This window comes from Rhyacophila brunnea, unplaced genomic scaffold (assembly GCF_057557595.1).
Source record: "Rhyacophila brunnea isolate RB1 unplaced genomic scaffold, BYU_Rbru_1.0 scaffold_4, whole genome shotgun sequence".
Lineage (NCBI taxonomy): Eukaryota > Metazoa > Arthropoda > Insecta > Trichoptera > Rhyacophilidae > Rhyacophila > Rhyacophila brunnea.
This window is the reverse complement of record NW_028233068.1, coordinates 21,820,092-21,835,881: the sequence shown is the minus strand read 5'-3', so window position 1 is coordinate 21,835,881 and position 15,790 is coordinate 21,820,092. Positions and strand designations below refer to the sequence as shown.

General features: G+C 32.1%; 1 protein-coding gene across 1 annotated transcript in view; it reads right to left on the bottom strand.

The window, feature by feature from the left end:
* Positions 1-15,790, bottom strand: part of LOC147067089 (semaphorin-2A-like) — a 110,910-nt gene that overhangs the window by 76,494 nt on the left and 18,626 nt on the right. The window lies entirely within an intron of this gene.

Genomic DNA, 15,790 nt, shown 5'->3' with positions numbered 1-15,790 from the left:
TATTTACCTATGGGCTACCTAAACACGGCGATAGACATAGGAAAGTAATGCGATAGTTAACATATAGGGTGAAGTTATTCTAAAAATTAATAATTGTTTACTTAATTATCATCACAATTAGTAGGTACATAATAATTTTAAAATAATATATAAAACTAGCTGAAGTACACGATTTTGCACTTCATCGATATACCTATATTTATCTTAACTTTAGAAAACAATAATAATTATTTTATTATCACGTTTTTCTTAGATCGTATTCTTGTTTGTCCGGTGGTGGTTTATCCAGTACAAATCTTGCAATCGATTTTTAACTAACTTCCCGACTAACTAGACATTTGAAACTCTTAGAATCAGAACACGATGCCAATGCATTCTTTTAATACTTTTAGCCATCTTTAGGTAGAATTGAATTCTTTTTCAGTTAATTCTGTTTTGTATGAAAAGTTATTTTGGAAGAAATCAGTAACCCAATCCACTACTATTGGTTGCTAAGGGGGTGGTTCTAGGACTAAATTATTAATATATACGTGCGTTACTATGGAAATCAAAATGACATTTCAGTATTATATATTTGTTTGTTGCAAAATAGCAAAAAAATGATTTGTTGACAATTGCCTTATTTGTCCTAAATTGTTAATACTTACATAGAATTGTCAAGTTCATATGATTCAACAGAATATTTAAAAACGTGGTATATAAAAAGTTCTTTTTATCTTGTAATTATTTTTCAATATCAACCTACCTACTTAACTATATCTAGGTAGGTATACAAAATGAAAATAACTTTGACTGCAGAAGTCAAACAAAAGAACACCACATTAAATTTGAATTAAAAATATGCAAACTTTATATTAATCAGTGGTAAAAATTCAAAATTGGAAGGAACAAATAAAAATATACATACCTACTTTTTATTTTATATTATAGAATAGGTATACAAAAATTATGTTATCTTACAACCTGAAAATGTATTGATTGAAAAATGTATAGAAAATTCAAGAATATCAGAAATATAATATCAAAAATATGCATAAAACATACAAACATAAATTAATAAATTGGAAATTTAAAAAAAAATGTAATAAAAATAGTTTGAGATGTATTTAAGGCAGATTATTAACGTGTATTACCAATATAATACTATGTATCTACACACCTAAAACAATATTCTATTACAATTTAATTGCGTATTTAAAAATGTACAATATAAAAAATAAATTAACTAACCAGGATTGCCTATCAAGAATGAAACCAGACACAGGAGTATTAAGTATACAACATTTAAATTTATGCCTCACATACTATGTCCCAGTGGAAATACCAAGGACTAGATATGCCATGCACGAAATAAGAGCGCAGAGGGAAAAAAAAACAAACAAAAAATCAACTTTATTCCGTTCAGTCGTCAGAAAATAAACTCCAGATATACCTATACAATATATTTACACATAGTAGGTACACAGACCAGCTGAAGCATTTTTCCATAGCATTATTAAAGACTGAATAGACCTAATTTGACAACATATTTAAAATTTCATTCAAGATGTTATTAGGGCAACATACCATTTAAAATGATTTATGGTAAAATAAATTATTATATTTATTAAATATTTTATGAGGTTGACGATACTTTATTCAATTTGTGTCTTATTATTGTAAATATTGAAAATGATGAACTTTTATACTAAAAAGAACAGTCATAAATATTCATGTTTTATATGTAAAGAAATCAGTGGCGCACCCAGGATTTATTATTGGGGGGGGGGCCAAGGAGGAGAATGCAAATTAGTCCCATATGCTCTTTTTCTTCATCATATAATTATTTTTACATATTTTTACAATACAGGGCGATATATTTGTACAGTTTCTCCTAGTTTTTATTAAATTGGAGGCATAGTGGCGGTAACCGTTGAGCGTGTCATCGGCGACTGGCGGATTGGAAGTGACTAACAGCGACCATGCTGGACATGTTCATCCAGTGGCGCATCCAGGATTTAATATTGGGGGGGGGGGGGCAAGGAGGAGAATGTAAATTAGTCCCATAGGCTCTTTTTCTTCGTAACAGCCTAATTTTTCGTTTATTGGCCTTTTGTTTATCGCACTCGGCGTACCTACACCATGGTCCCCACATCCTGAAACGGGCCCTCAGGCTAGGATATTTAGCGGGCCCCCTACCTACCGCTAAGATTAAAGGCAGTGTGAAAGACTACATTAACGTTTTTCAAATCGTGTTTTACTTCAAATTAAGGGTACGCTTACAGTGAATTATTGGCGATTTTTAATACATCTACTTTAATAATGGAACTGTCGAGTATCGACACATAATAATCAAAAAGTATATTGCACAATTATATAATTGAAAATGTTCATGGCCATGAAGTATTATAGCGCCGCAGGCGAGTTTTTTATAATTAAAGCTAGTTTATGATGTGTGTTTATCTCACTTATCTGGTCAACCCGATACGCCGGGCCTCCAGGCTAGAGCCCTATTAGCCCTCCCCAGGCATGACATACACCACTCTGGAATTCGGGTGGACACCGAGAATTTTTTGACAGTTCCATTAGGGATTGGGTTTCTAAAATAACCCGACATTGGTGTTTCGAAATTTTTGTGTTAGAAATTAAAATCTAAGAAATTTTTCTAAAAAAGGTGCTAGAGAATAATTACAAATCTTTTTTTGCAGTGTTTTTATTTGTCTAAGCCCAAGGTATAGTTTATTGCCTTTCAATGTTTAAAATCATTCTGATCATTTTCATTTTTGGGGGGTGCCAGGGCCCCTTGCCCCCCCCCCCCTGGGTGCGCCACTGAAAGAAATGGATATTTAATATAAGAGTATTCTGTTTCCTGTTAACATAAAGTTTGTGCAATATTTTCCACCGCGTTATTTCTTTGAAAAACTTTCCACTGTTTTCTCTATAATAGTTGAAAATAACTCGTTATAAAATATTTTTGACAAAGAGTAATTTTGCCGCCTAGAATATGAAACTGGTATTTTCTGAAACAAACAACAAATTCTAGTAGAGCTTCCTGTAGATGTCAGACCGTCTGTCAATTATTTATTTGCATATTTTATAAACTCGCCTCGCTCACAAATCTCTCTCTCGATGCTCGTATATTGAAGGGAAATTTTGACCTCTTGCTGTCAGGAAGTTCTGCATAATTCATTTTTTTTAATTAACATAAATGTAACATTTTGAAATTAATAATTCTGTACATTACTATTTTGTGGATAATTATTATGGCTGAAGTAAATAATGTAGTTTTTCACAATATTTTCTTTAATCATGACCTATACTAAGAAGATCATATTATCTACATCCACAGAATGGAGGTACTTCTTTCACGGCGTTACATCCCGGGGTGGGATTTGGCCTCCTCCACAACCGCTCTCCACTCACTCCGGTCTCTCGCCACACTTCTCCAGTTACCAGGTCTTCCTATATGAAGGCAGTCCACTTCTACGGCGTCAGCCCATCTCCTTCTTGGCGGGCCTCTGGGTCTCTTCCGTTGGGGTAGCCACTTCGTCATGATCCTTGGCGCTCTAGCTTCAGGCATTCTCTCCACATGTCCCGCCCATCGTAGTTTTTGGGACTTACAGTATCTTATGATTGTTTGCTGTTCAATCAGCTTTTCCAACTCGTGGTTCAACAGAATGGAGGTTGTAATAACTAATTTTTGTTTTTACGTTTTTATACAACATATTTTAGCTCCATTGGGTCTTTTATCTGGAATCCTTATGAAGTTTCCTTCAAGCTTATTTTAGAACGCGTACAGAAGAAATTTCTTCGATGTCTTTATTTTAAGACCTAAATAACTATTTTCCTTTTAATAATTCGTAGGTCACTTCTGCTCTTAGAACATTTTTGCTGGCTATCACGAGGGTTGGTTTCTATTTCTGGCATCCTGAATAATTAAAATTTATATGCGTCTGTAAATTACATACGTGGTCATGGCCATGAGCGATTCTGGGTCAGAACTGTTTCCCCGAGTCAAGCCTATCAGGTACCATTAGCGAGGGGTGCAAGACTAGTAAATGCGCTCCCTAAAGACATATACATTTTCAATGATGTACTTTGAATTTTGTTTTTCAAACTTTATTATTATTATTATTGTATTCTTCTCTCTTGTGAGAGTAATATTTGTTATAATGTAAATTCCATGTTGTAAACATCCTGAATTATGATTTGTTATGTCCAAAATGTTTTGTTTTCTTAAATTAAATAAATGAATGAATGTTAAAAAATACATTGATAAAAAAGTGTTTTTTTAGCAGACCCGTGATTCGTACCCGAAACTACTGAAGCGATTTCTGATATTCGAAAATATCATGTTAACATATGACATCTCTCTAAGTATTCTAGGGACTCTAAGTATTAACAAAATTGACACTGCACGCATATACGCTTAATTCAAATAGTCGGCACATTTTAAATTTACATAATACATTTAGCATACCTACTTAACTATTTATGTATCCTCCGTATTTGGGATAATATTGTATGGGACCGGATATGCTTTCTAATATACCTGCCTACTGTAAACTTTTAAACTTGTCAATGTAACATTCATTTGACACATGAGTATTGGATTAATTTAAATGCATACACACTATACTAAACAAAATCTACTGAAGCCCAGTACAACTCAGACGTATACACATCTTCCGGCGTACACATTATAAAATCATTGTAAAACTTTTGATTTTTCATAAATGCACGTCAACAAACATGTTTTGTTTGAAACTCAATTCATGTCCACGTACGCATACACTATCATCATATTAAATGATGTTCGGACAGTCCACATCGTAAAAATTTGGGAATTTTAATCAAAATAACACTCCACGAGACCGCGTGTCGCTACTGTCGATGAAAGAATAAAAATATCCCGGAAATATGTATGTATACTTAATTATATTATTATAGAAAAAAAAAATTTTTGATCATGTCCGATCCTAATAATTACAGATTTTAATTTATACAAGAAATCTCAAGAAGCCTCTTGTCCAACCTACTAGGCTTAACATAAATTGAAAAGCAATATGTGTATTTTCCAGGCCCAAGATTCAAATCTAGGACCCACGACATTATAAGCCGATGCGTAAACAGCTCGGCCATGGTTGGAATTCCGATTCTCGGAATCTTGTTCAATTTCTTGACTATAATTTCATATTTTGCCGTTGGTTAAAGCTACTGAAATAGCATTCATCATCTTTCCACGGATTAGGTAGCCGATAAGAAATAACATGTTCAATTGTAAAATATCGTTTAAACTAAATCATTAATTAAGGTTACATATTGCAAGTAAGAATTCTAACAATTTTGACAAAATCGCGAGGTAGAAAAGGGATTATGTTCTAAAGAATTAACAATGAATCCAATGATGGTTGTAAGAAACACATCATTTTCTATAGAATAAATAAATAGTACGTCAAAGCAAAACCGCATAAAAATAAAAAAAATAAAGAAAATGTGTTTTGCATAACACAATAATATAATGTTATTATCCTGCATCTGATGGGTTTTGAAGACGCAATCAGTAATTTTATTCTGTGTAATTTATCGCCTTCCTTAACAGACGTGGGAAATGTTAATATATCAAGAAAAACTCAATTATTCAAAGAAAATTTTCTTTACAAGTTTTATGTTGTTTTTGCCGTAACCGTCTGCCGAGTGAAATTGAAAGGAAATAAATTGGACCAATCAGTTATTTGATATTTTAGGAGCCGCGGGAGGCTATTTTATATTCATTTTGGACAGAACACTGTCATGGGGTTTTAGGAAAAACGTTTGATAAATTCATAGACCAATGCTATCGAATAGCTTGTATCACTTACCTATATAAAACGACTAAACATTTTATAATAACATCTTTATAATATTGTATTATTTTTAAATAATATAATCGTGATATTAATTAAATAATGATTCATTCATTTATTTTTAGGTGAATAAAACTTCTAATGAGTAATATTAAAAACTAAATATATATTTTTTAAATTATTTAACTATGTTCGAATTAATAATATGCGAGATTTAAGAGAGTGACATTTTTAATTTAATACATTAGAGTAACACACCAGAAATATACGTATTTTTTTAGTATCTAACATATTTACTGGAATCTGCATGGGTGCGGCGGGTGCATTCAGCCAACTTGGAGATGTATGGGGATGAAGGCTGTAAGACCAAATGTCGTTTGTTCAATGCGTGCGTTCTATCTGTGCTCCTGTATGGCTGTAAGACATGGCACGTTACCAAGCTTCAAAATTGTTAACTGTTGAACTTTAAGAATCTATGTCTTCGCCGAATTTTAGGGGTACATCGGTACAACCACGTTACAAACGTTCAAGTTCGTGAGCGGACATGGTAACCTTCGGTGATTGAAGTAATCACAAAGATACGCTTCACTTAGTTGAGACATGTGTTCCGAATGCTGTCTGTGGGTGGAACACTCCGCACCCTAATGGCACAACCTCAAGGATTCCGGAACCCCGACCCTCCCTCACTCTGCAGCGATGCTACAAAAGCGATCTACGCACTATAGGTATCACACGGCGGAAGATACGAGACGTGGCAATTGACCGAGGGAAGTTGCGCAATCTTATGCTTGCCCTATGTCCCAACACTGGGACATGACAAGGTGAAGTAAGTATTGTCGAACAAGAACTTCTTGTCTACGTGTTAAAACTGTGAACTAACAAGCCACCCCTGTTTTTAACCGCACTTCGACTACAGCGACTTCCGGTTATCGACGAGTTGTCCACGTGTTAAAACTGTGAACTAACAAGCCCCTCCTATTTAGTTAATCGCACTTAGCGATTCAGATTACAGCGAATTCAGGTTATCGCCTAGATCTTTTTGTCGGACAGTAAGTAATATATTTCCACTAGAGACTTGAACCCACAATCGTCCCAACCCAATACAAATACGTATCTGAAGAAAACCCGAGTCGCTACGTATGTATTACTAATACGCAAAAAATCAATTGTTATATACTCGTACCTACTATACATAATATATGAATAAGAATACCTACCAATTTCTTAAATAGTAACATTTTATACATGACAAAGATGTACCTACCCATAATCGCTAGTAACACACCACATAGCAAAAAATAGAGGGTAGCAGAGGAAATGGCAAATTGTACCTTATATACTCTCGGGTACTGGATTAATATTCAGGATGTTGGTATGTATATTGATGCGATTTGGCACACGTCAGGTAGTAGTGCGATTAGGTTACGCCAAACTTCAATAGAGTAAACAACCACAATAAAAAGAAGAGACTACATTAATGATGATAATGAACAATGTTAGTACTCAATTACTATATTCGCTTTTGTGAGAAGATTGTTTTAATCTTAGACTATAGATACATATAGACGCCACCCGTTGCATTGCTAAATGAAGCCGCCTGCCTTGCGTTCGGTTTGTGAGCGAGCGAACGCATTCGTCTACAAATGTTCGAGACCATAGACCATTTCGCTAGTGCTCGCCCAAAGTGCTCGCACTAGACGCTCAGAATTAAAATATAATTTTCTATTTTTTTCCGTTATATAGTATTTTTAAGCGGTCAAAATGCAACCATTAGATAAAGATATCCATAATTTAAGTTATTTTAAAGAAACACTAGGTTGCTGATATTAAAATATATAATAAAATACAAATAAATTATCACGAACATGTATCAACTAACTTATGAAACGTAATACCATCTTCTTGCTTATCAGTACGGCTACCACATTTTAAGACAACACACAGAACCATCTTTTCTACTTAATTAACCAAAAATATTTACCACTGACTTTATGTTTAACACAAAAAATATCAATTTTAGCAACACGAGCTCGCAAGTTATCGACGCTACGTGAAGCGTTTTGCCCCGATTTGATGGCGATACTTTTGGAAACTGGCTTGTAGCTAGTAGACCTTTTATCTTACTCTAGCGCGTGTCGCAGAGATTGTAAGGGTGCCGAATACTTTCTCACTCGCACTCATGCACCGTTTTTGTTCAGGCCTTGGTTTTAATTAAACATACTCAAGTACCAATAGTACCTATTAAAAAAGAACGATACACACTGTATAATATTTCAACATATAAGTGATATTATATATAGGTATACGATGTATAGCATATTATTATTTTATTTGAACATACTGTGATGTGATGATAATATTTTATTTATTTAGGAATTGGGATCCTAGACAGAATTTTACTTCCCGTAGTGCCTGGATTATTAACATTATCGAATCGAATATTATATGATATTGTACGCACAATACCTTTTCGTTATTTGTAACCAAGTAGATTCAGTGCCGGGCTACGAGACTTGGACACCCGAGGTACTGAATGATTTTGAAGCCCCTACGGTAAAATAAAATAACACTAGGTATACCTAATTTCTAACTATCAATGTACGTAGTAAAAATAGAAATGTATATCTTCTCTAGTAACAGAGTGACATAATATAATATTATTAGTGGTTTTTTTTTTGTATACAATTACATATCAAGTTACAAGATTTTTTGCAAGGATTTTGTTACAATTTGAGTACCTAGTTACTATTATATACGCAATTTGTACAACGCATATTTTTAATATTTTGTTGTAATTTAATAATAATTGTATGACTAGATTAAACCGAAGCCCCTTTTAAATCTTCTGACGAATCGATTGCATCATCTGCGTCAAAAAAATGCACCGTTGAGTAGATTAGATTTTGTTATCTATTTTTAATTATGTTGTTATTTCCACACTCCACCCCAATCTGATGTGTTCCCTTTTTTACATAATGCGCCGTGAAGGGATCAATTTTACTTTCTTTCACTCTCATTAATTAAATACAGATGAATGATTTTAAGCTAAATTGATAACTTTACTTAAGTACGTATTTATTATATTAAATCATTTAGAAAATTTTAATATCAAAACCTTCATTTCACCAAATGATTATTGAAATACCATAAAATTTGTTAGTAGTTGTATAGTTAAATAAAACTGTTTTTATAAACCAGTGTAGAATGTGTCAATTCATTCAAGGCAACGATAATAAATGTAATAGGTGAGTATATTTCGACACATCTTTTCTTCTTCTAATAATTAAATGAGTAAGGAAGAAGTTTTATGGGAATGTAAAAAAATGGTCGATGCATAATTTCGAATACATAACATAAAGGTTCATTCAAAACAATCACATTACAATGAATAGTAATAATTCAGATATTTTTTTTACATAATGTGAAAATCTATTATATGACTGAACGTATCGTCAAATATGATAAAGGCGACATTAATTCTTACGATAAATATAAAATTATAAAGACGCAATAATTTCTTTAGATCAATCAAATGCACTATTTCTTACAACAACAAAAATATGAAAACTAATCCTTAAGTCCCGGTATGCGCCTAATTATTCTCCATTCCACGATTTTGAGATTTTTTGCAAGATTCAGGATTGCATCCTCTAGTATGTATTATAAACGTTTATTAAACGCTCATTTAGGTAAGTCTATAGATAAGCGTGTGTGTAGAATTATTAAAGGGTGAAGTCTAGGAAGCCGTCTGCCAAGTTTGGCGCGTTTCCTGTTTGGGATGGCGGGAATCTAGCGCTGCGGGCACCGGAAGACGCTGGCGACGCTATTGTTGGTCAGGATAAAACAATAATAATTGAAGTGATATAAGTAAATATGCCATATATTATTCAAGGATATATGAGAACTTTTAAATAGTCGCGCGGTAATAAATTAATGATGGTGCATTTTAGCTTGACACCAGACTTGTTAATTGTATGTGATGATCTCTCATAACATCGTGTAGTTTCTCTTACCAATGAAGGTAATAAACATACCGATACTAATGTTATAACATCACTGTGTTATATAAAACATTCATAACACATATATTTCTCAGTTGAGGTGCAAATATATAAAAAAAACATATTTTTTGTCCCATGTTTCTATTTAAAATCTATAATATTTTACGATAATATGAATACTTAGGTAGTTGCGTATTGCAGCTTAGTGAGTACAGACAGGTTATACGACAATGGCTAGAATGTTGGATTACTTTGAAAGGAAAATGTTGTGGGAGCTTTTTGGAGCTATGCAGTACGGGAAACCTGGCAAATAAGACGCAATGAAGAGCTGTGTAAGATTATATATAGGTACAAGGTACAATGCACCTAGGCTCTGTATACAATATGTATATTAAACTGTTGTGACTCATGTGAGCAGAATACATCCACCGTATGCCAAATACATGCTTTTTAAAAATAATCCATGGGTCTACTGGATAAATTAAGAGAAGGGAGTGCGATGTAGCTGTTTGGTATGCAGAACTACGTGAAGACTACTAGAGACCAAGTGTATTATAGTAAGAAGAAAATTAAGGTATTGAAATCCCGCATGCGTCAGAGGTGTTCTAAATAATTATATACAGTGACGTCCATAGACAAAATGCCGCCCCTAGGCAGCGCCAGAATGCCGCTTTATTTTTTATCTAGTATTTTTTATGATCCTTTCATAACTCCAAAATCTAAGAAATGTGTTGTATTGATACACTAGATACTAACAAATACAAAATTAAATTTATAAATATTTTTACCCCAAAAGTGGGATTTTTTAACGTTGGTAATACAGTGGCTTCTTACATATCCCGAACCCGGCAAAAAAAATACAGTCCTGTTAAACCTTTTATGTTAGTTAATACATTTTGTTTCCAACCAATGAGCTGATTTTTTAATAGAAAAATAAGTTTAGGTAGCTATTTCTATATGTACGAAATGATTCTCTTCGATTTGCCGCCCTTAGAGTAACTGCCGCCTCCAAGCGACGCTCAATCTGCCTACCCCCATGGGACGTCACTAATTATATATGCACATACGACTATACGAGCACATATTTTTTTTTAAACATTTAAGTATTAATTAATAAAAAAATAATCTAATAAAAACTCTCATAATATATCTCAACCTGTACTCATGGTAAACATAATTTATAAAAATGTATTTATAGGAATATCTATAAATATAAAATTATCCAACCATAAAATACCTTCGTGAACTATCTACCATAAAATGGCGCTCCTTTGTCGTAATTATGGAAGGTGGGTTGTAGGAATGCTGTGGCCCTGATTTCCAGATAGCCGCCCAAAGGGTTCGTAATTAGGTTTTAGGCGAGCGAGATGTACAAACAAGTTTTTTGTAATTAGAAAAAGAGATAATTTGCGGTCGCACAATGGTAACCACTCTCGGACCTAATACGATTAAATTTATTGTATTTTTTCACAAACATTATTATATCAAATTTACTGAGCGTAATTTTATGAAGCTAAATTAGACAAACAAAGGAGTAATGGAAAATTATACTAACATATATGGGTTTATGAGAATTTCCATTTAGTTGCGGGGGTTTCTATATTATTTTAGCTTTATAAATATGTAAAATATATTTATTTTAACATACTCACGTTATTCTAACGTAGTGTCTGTAAAACTTTTTTTACCTGACGGCACTCTGGGGAAATTGATTTTGCTTAGGGCAAAATAAAAATTCCCCAAAAAATTAAATAAATGTTACACATTTTATAGGTTACAATAAAATAATATTGTTTTATTATATTTATATACATAGATATAAAAAAATATTACTGAAAAGGTTTTGTAATCATTTCTATTTTATTCAAATTTCATTTCCATGGGTGCTAAGAAACCTTATTCGTAAAAATACGACGATGGCAATAGAGATTTAATTACTGTAGAAACTAATCGAGGATATTAACTCCAAGCCGAAATGCTGACAATTCTCGTTTAGAAAATAAGGTTTTGTGCACAGGATTGTTTTTTGTGTCTATTGATGGCTATCCACTAAATGTCAGATGTGTAGTATTGTATCTTGCGAAAAAAATGATGACTCACAAATACATTTCATAATTGAGTAATGGAAAATACTAAAAATATGCGGAGAGATTTTCCACTGTCTTACAGCCGTTATATTATTTATCAATGTGATACACACTGTTCTCAATTGATTATATTTTGCATTCACAATAATAATTACAATAGTGTCACTTTATTTCCACCTTATAAACAGTTTTGTGTAAATGATAATAAATAAAATACTTGAATGATAATAAGTATTATATTTTTTTGTAAATAAAAAGCTAGCCAGACTATGTAAAAATGGTACTGGAAATATAATATTATGTATTATCAACAGAGGGTTGGAGCGGGCCCTTTTTTGAGTTGCTCCACACCGGGTTAATAAATTTTGTATATAATTATACAAATGTTAAAATATTAAAAAACATAATAATAGTTTTAAAATAATCGTCATTTTCATTATTATCGTATATTTCATTATTTTCATTACGATCGCAACGGATTAGGTTTTGGAAGTTAAAAAGACACAAATAAAACATCAATTTTTGCGGGTAAATTATCTACTGACACAGAGTAATTGTTTTATTAAAAATGAGACAACAAATATTTTTTATAATGCTTATAATAAAAACAAAAATATTCTATTGGGAAACTTGAGCTTATTTGTTGTAGGTTAAGTAGACCAGAATACAAAATCTACACGTGTATGTTTATTTTAATTGTGTGTACATATTGTTTGTAAAATGTTTGTAATTATTTTTTATAGAATGTTCATTTGTTCATGCGTATTGGTCTGAAATAGGCAGCACCTAACGCTTCATGAAGTTTGGTTGTGAAAGTTTATTTCGAATGTAGTTATTTATGACAGTCATTGCAGAAAAAAAATAATTCACATAAACTTCTATAGGAAGTGTGAAATGAAATCAGTATTTTAATGACCTACTTCGTCAACTCTTGATGGAAAGCGTAGCATAGTGTTGGGTTCAGAAATGTTAATTAAAGCTGTATTGTTTTAAATGCTTCCGATTTTACATTTTGTGCACACAGTATTTATTTTTTTCATCAAAGAGGGTCTCAATACCAAAAATATTGGGAGTACCTGATATATGTTATAATTAACAACGGTATGTCTCATAATTCTCACATAATAAAGTGTATCTGAAAGCTCATATGAACAGAAAACAATTCCCGTGAAAATCCGCGCACTCGCGTAATCTTAAATGTGCAAAAACCAAACTTCCTCAAAGTTGTTAGCAAACAAAGCGAACTGACTCGACGGCGAAGCAAATTTCCAAGAAAATAATAATCGCTAGCTATTAAGATAAATTGAAAAACAACGATCTGTATCGTTTGCATTTCCTGCCTCACAGCCGAGAAAATAACTCTTGATTCAACAAATTATTTTAATGCGTCTGACAGATTGCTGTAATTATTATTAAGTAGAGAAATGGAAACAAGAAAAACCAGATGTTTCATTTTCTTGGTCTTTTCTTGTTGTTGTTTTTTTTTTTTTTTAAATATAAAATTATTCCCGAGTTTTCTCTTGCCGATTCCGAAATACGCAACATAAAAATAAATTATTCCAACACCTTACCCTATTAGGAAGGGTCAACGATATTAAATTTACGAATGTAAGAATCCGTTTTCTATTGAACTTGTATCATAAATAGATGATTAAATAATCAATACATTTTTTTATGTAGGTACTTTATTCTACTTTTATTTTCTAAGAATATTATCAATACCAGTTTCATTTATTAAGTAATTTTCTGCTGAAATCACCTTTCAGTTTCACATGTCACGTGAAAAGTGGAAGAAGTGTGTACTATTTAAAACTAATTAATTATTTAAATGAATAATAAAATAACAAGAAAAATAATTTTAGCATGTAATCTATTTTATAATATTGATTAATAAAATGCAGTACATAATAATTCAATTATAATAATACGATATGTATAAAGTATTTAAAAAGTAGAGTTATATAAATATTATTACAATTCATTACCATTTTAGAAAATATTATGCAGACTTATAAATCATCTTTGTTTAATAAGCATGTGCCGCTATTCATCAAATTGATAATAGCAAATTCTTCTAAAATCTTTAAATATACAACTCGTTGCAGATTACTGCCTGCTTTAACTTATAGCGGAAATTGGGTTACCTTTATCTATATATATAAGTATATAGATAATATTTAGTGAGAATAATAAAAATAATTACAAGATAAGAAGAACTTTTTATTTACAACGTTTTTAAATTTTCTGTTGAATTATTATGCTCAATATGCTTGTACTTGATATGAAGTAAATAAAAAACAAACAAACAAACAAATATTGAATACTGAAATGTCATTTTGACATTTAATTTTGATTTCCCTGGTACCGCACGAATATATTAATAATTTAGTTGCTAGGACCACCTCCTTTTTACGAATTTTTCTGAAATAACTTTCCATACAAAACAGAATTAACTGAAAATGAATTCAATTCTGCTTAAAGATGGCTACAAGTATCAAAATAATGCATTGGCATCGTGTTCTAATATATTCTAGTTTCAAATGTCTAGCTAGTCAGAAAGTTAGTTAAAAAAACTATTGAAAAATTTGTACTGGACAAACATCCACCGGAAAAACAAGAATACGAGCTAATAAAAAAACGTTGTATAATATCTTTAAATATAAAGAAATAATGAATAATCGCGTTCGTGTAGGTAAGTTTAAATAATTTCGCAAATGCCTATTTTTAAGAAATATCCAGCTTTGCATAAGTTTAAAAAATGTGTTTTAAATGCCCGTATAAATAGTATTATCAAATGTTTAACATAATAACAGAATTTCTGTTATAAAACACCAGTCACACAATGATTGATGAAAATGCAAGGATTTTATCAATTTATATTTATTGCCAAGTTGCACAATTACGAAGTCCTTTTAGTAGAGAGTAGGTATACCATAATTTTGCTTACTAACCAAAGTGTAATAAATAAGCATTATATTATAAAATAAGTATTTTAATGGTGCAATATAAATCATATCAATGCGCCATGTATATAAACAATATCCCACTGGTTATATTTTAAAGAGGGTTTTAAGTTGAAAATTGCTTTTGAGTATGAAATATAAATCACTTGAAAATACGGTAGCATGCACACTATCATTTTATACACGGTTGGTTAAACGATGCAAGTTATAGCAAACTTAAATAGTTTGACACACTTATGTACCATTTTACCAAAGCAATTTACCACTATAGGCGGTTCACACACAGCGACTCAATGTAGAGCAATAACAAACATTTATATTTTTTTTATATAAATGATGATAGTAGATACGTGGTAGAACTCCATTATTTTTTAAATTCCATCATTAGTTTTAAAACGAAGTTATTTTCGTTAATTCTACTTTCTGTATTAAAAAAAAATATATATTCATACTTATACTCTTTTTAACACTATAATAGGCCATGCGGTCCAATGACAGTAGTGTAGTTAAACAATAATGTATTTGTTAATAAACGATAATCAATAACAAACGCCTAGGCTTTGAGAACGGGTCTAGGATGATTTGGCACCGCGAACTGGCCTCCGGCGATTGGCCTCCGGTAATTGGCCGCCAGTACAATCGGACGCCGGCCCAATTGGACGCCGACCCAATTCGACGCCGACCCAATTGGCCTCCGGGAGAATTGGACGCCCCGCAGTTGAATTAAATGCGCAAAGGAATAGACGTACGTTACGATTTGTTGAAGTAAATAAGAAAGTCAGTTTAATATGCTTCTATCTTCTCAGTAGTTGTACCTTATACATTTCCGTATAAGGTACAAGATTCCGGCCATTCGGGATTTCAGCGTTCGGGATTTCGGTATTCGGGATTTCGGCTTCCGGGATTTAGGTTTT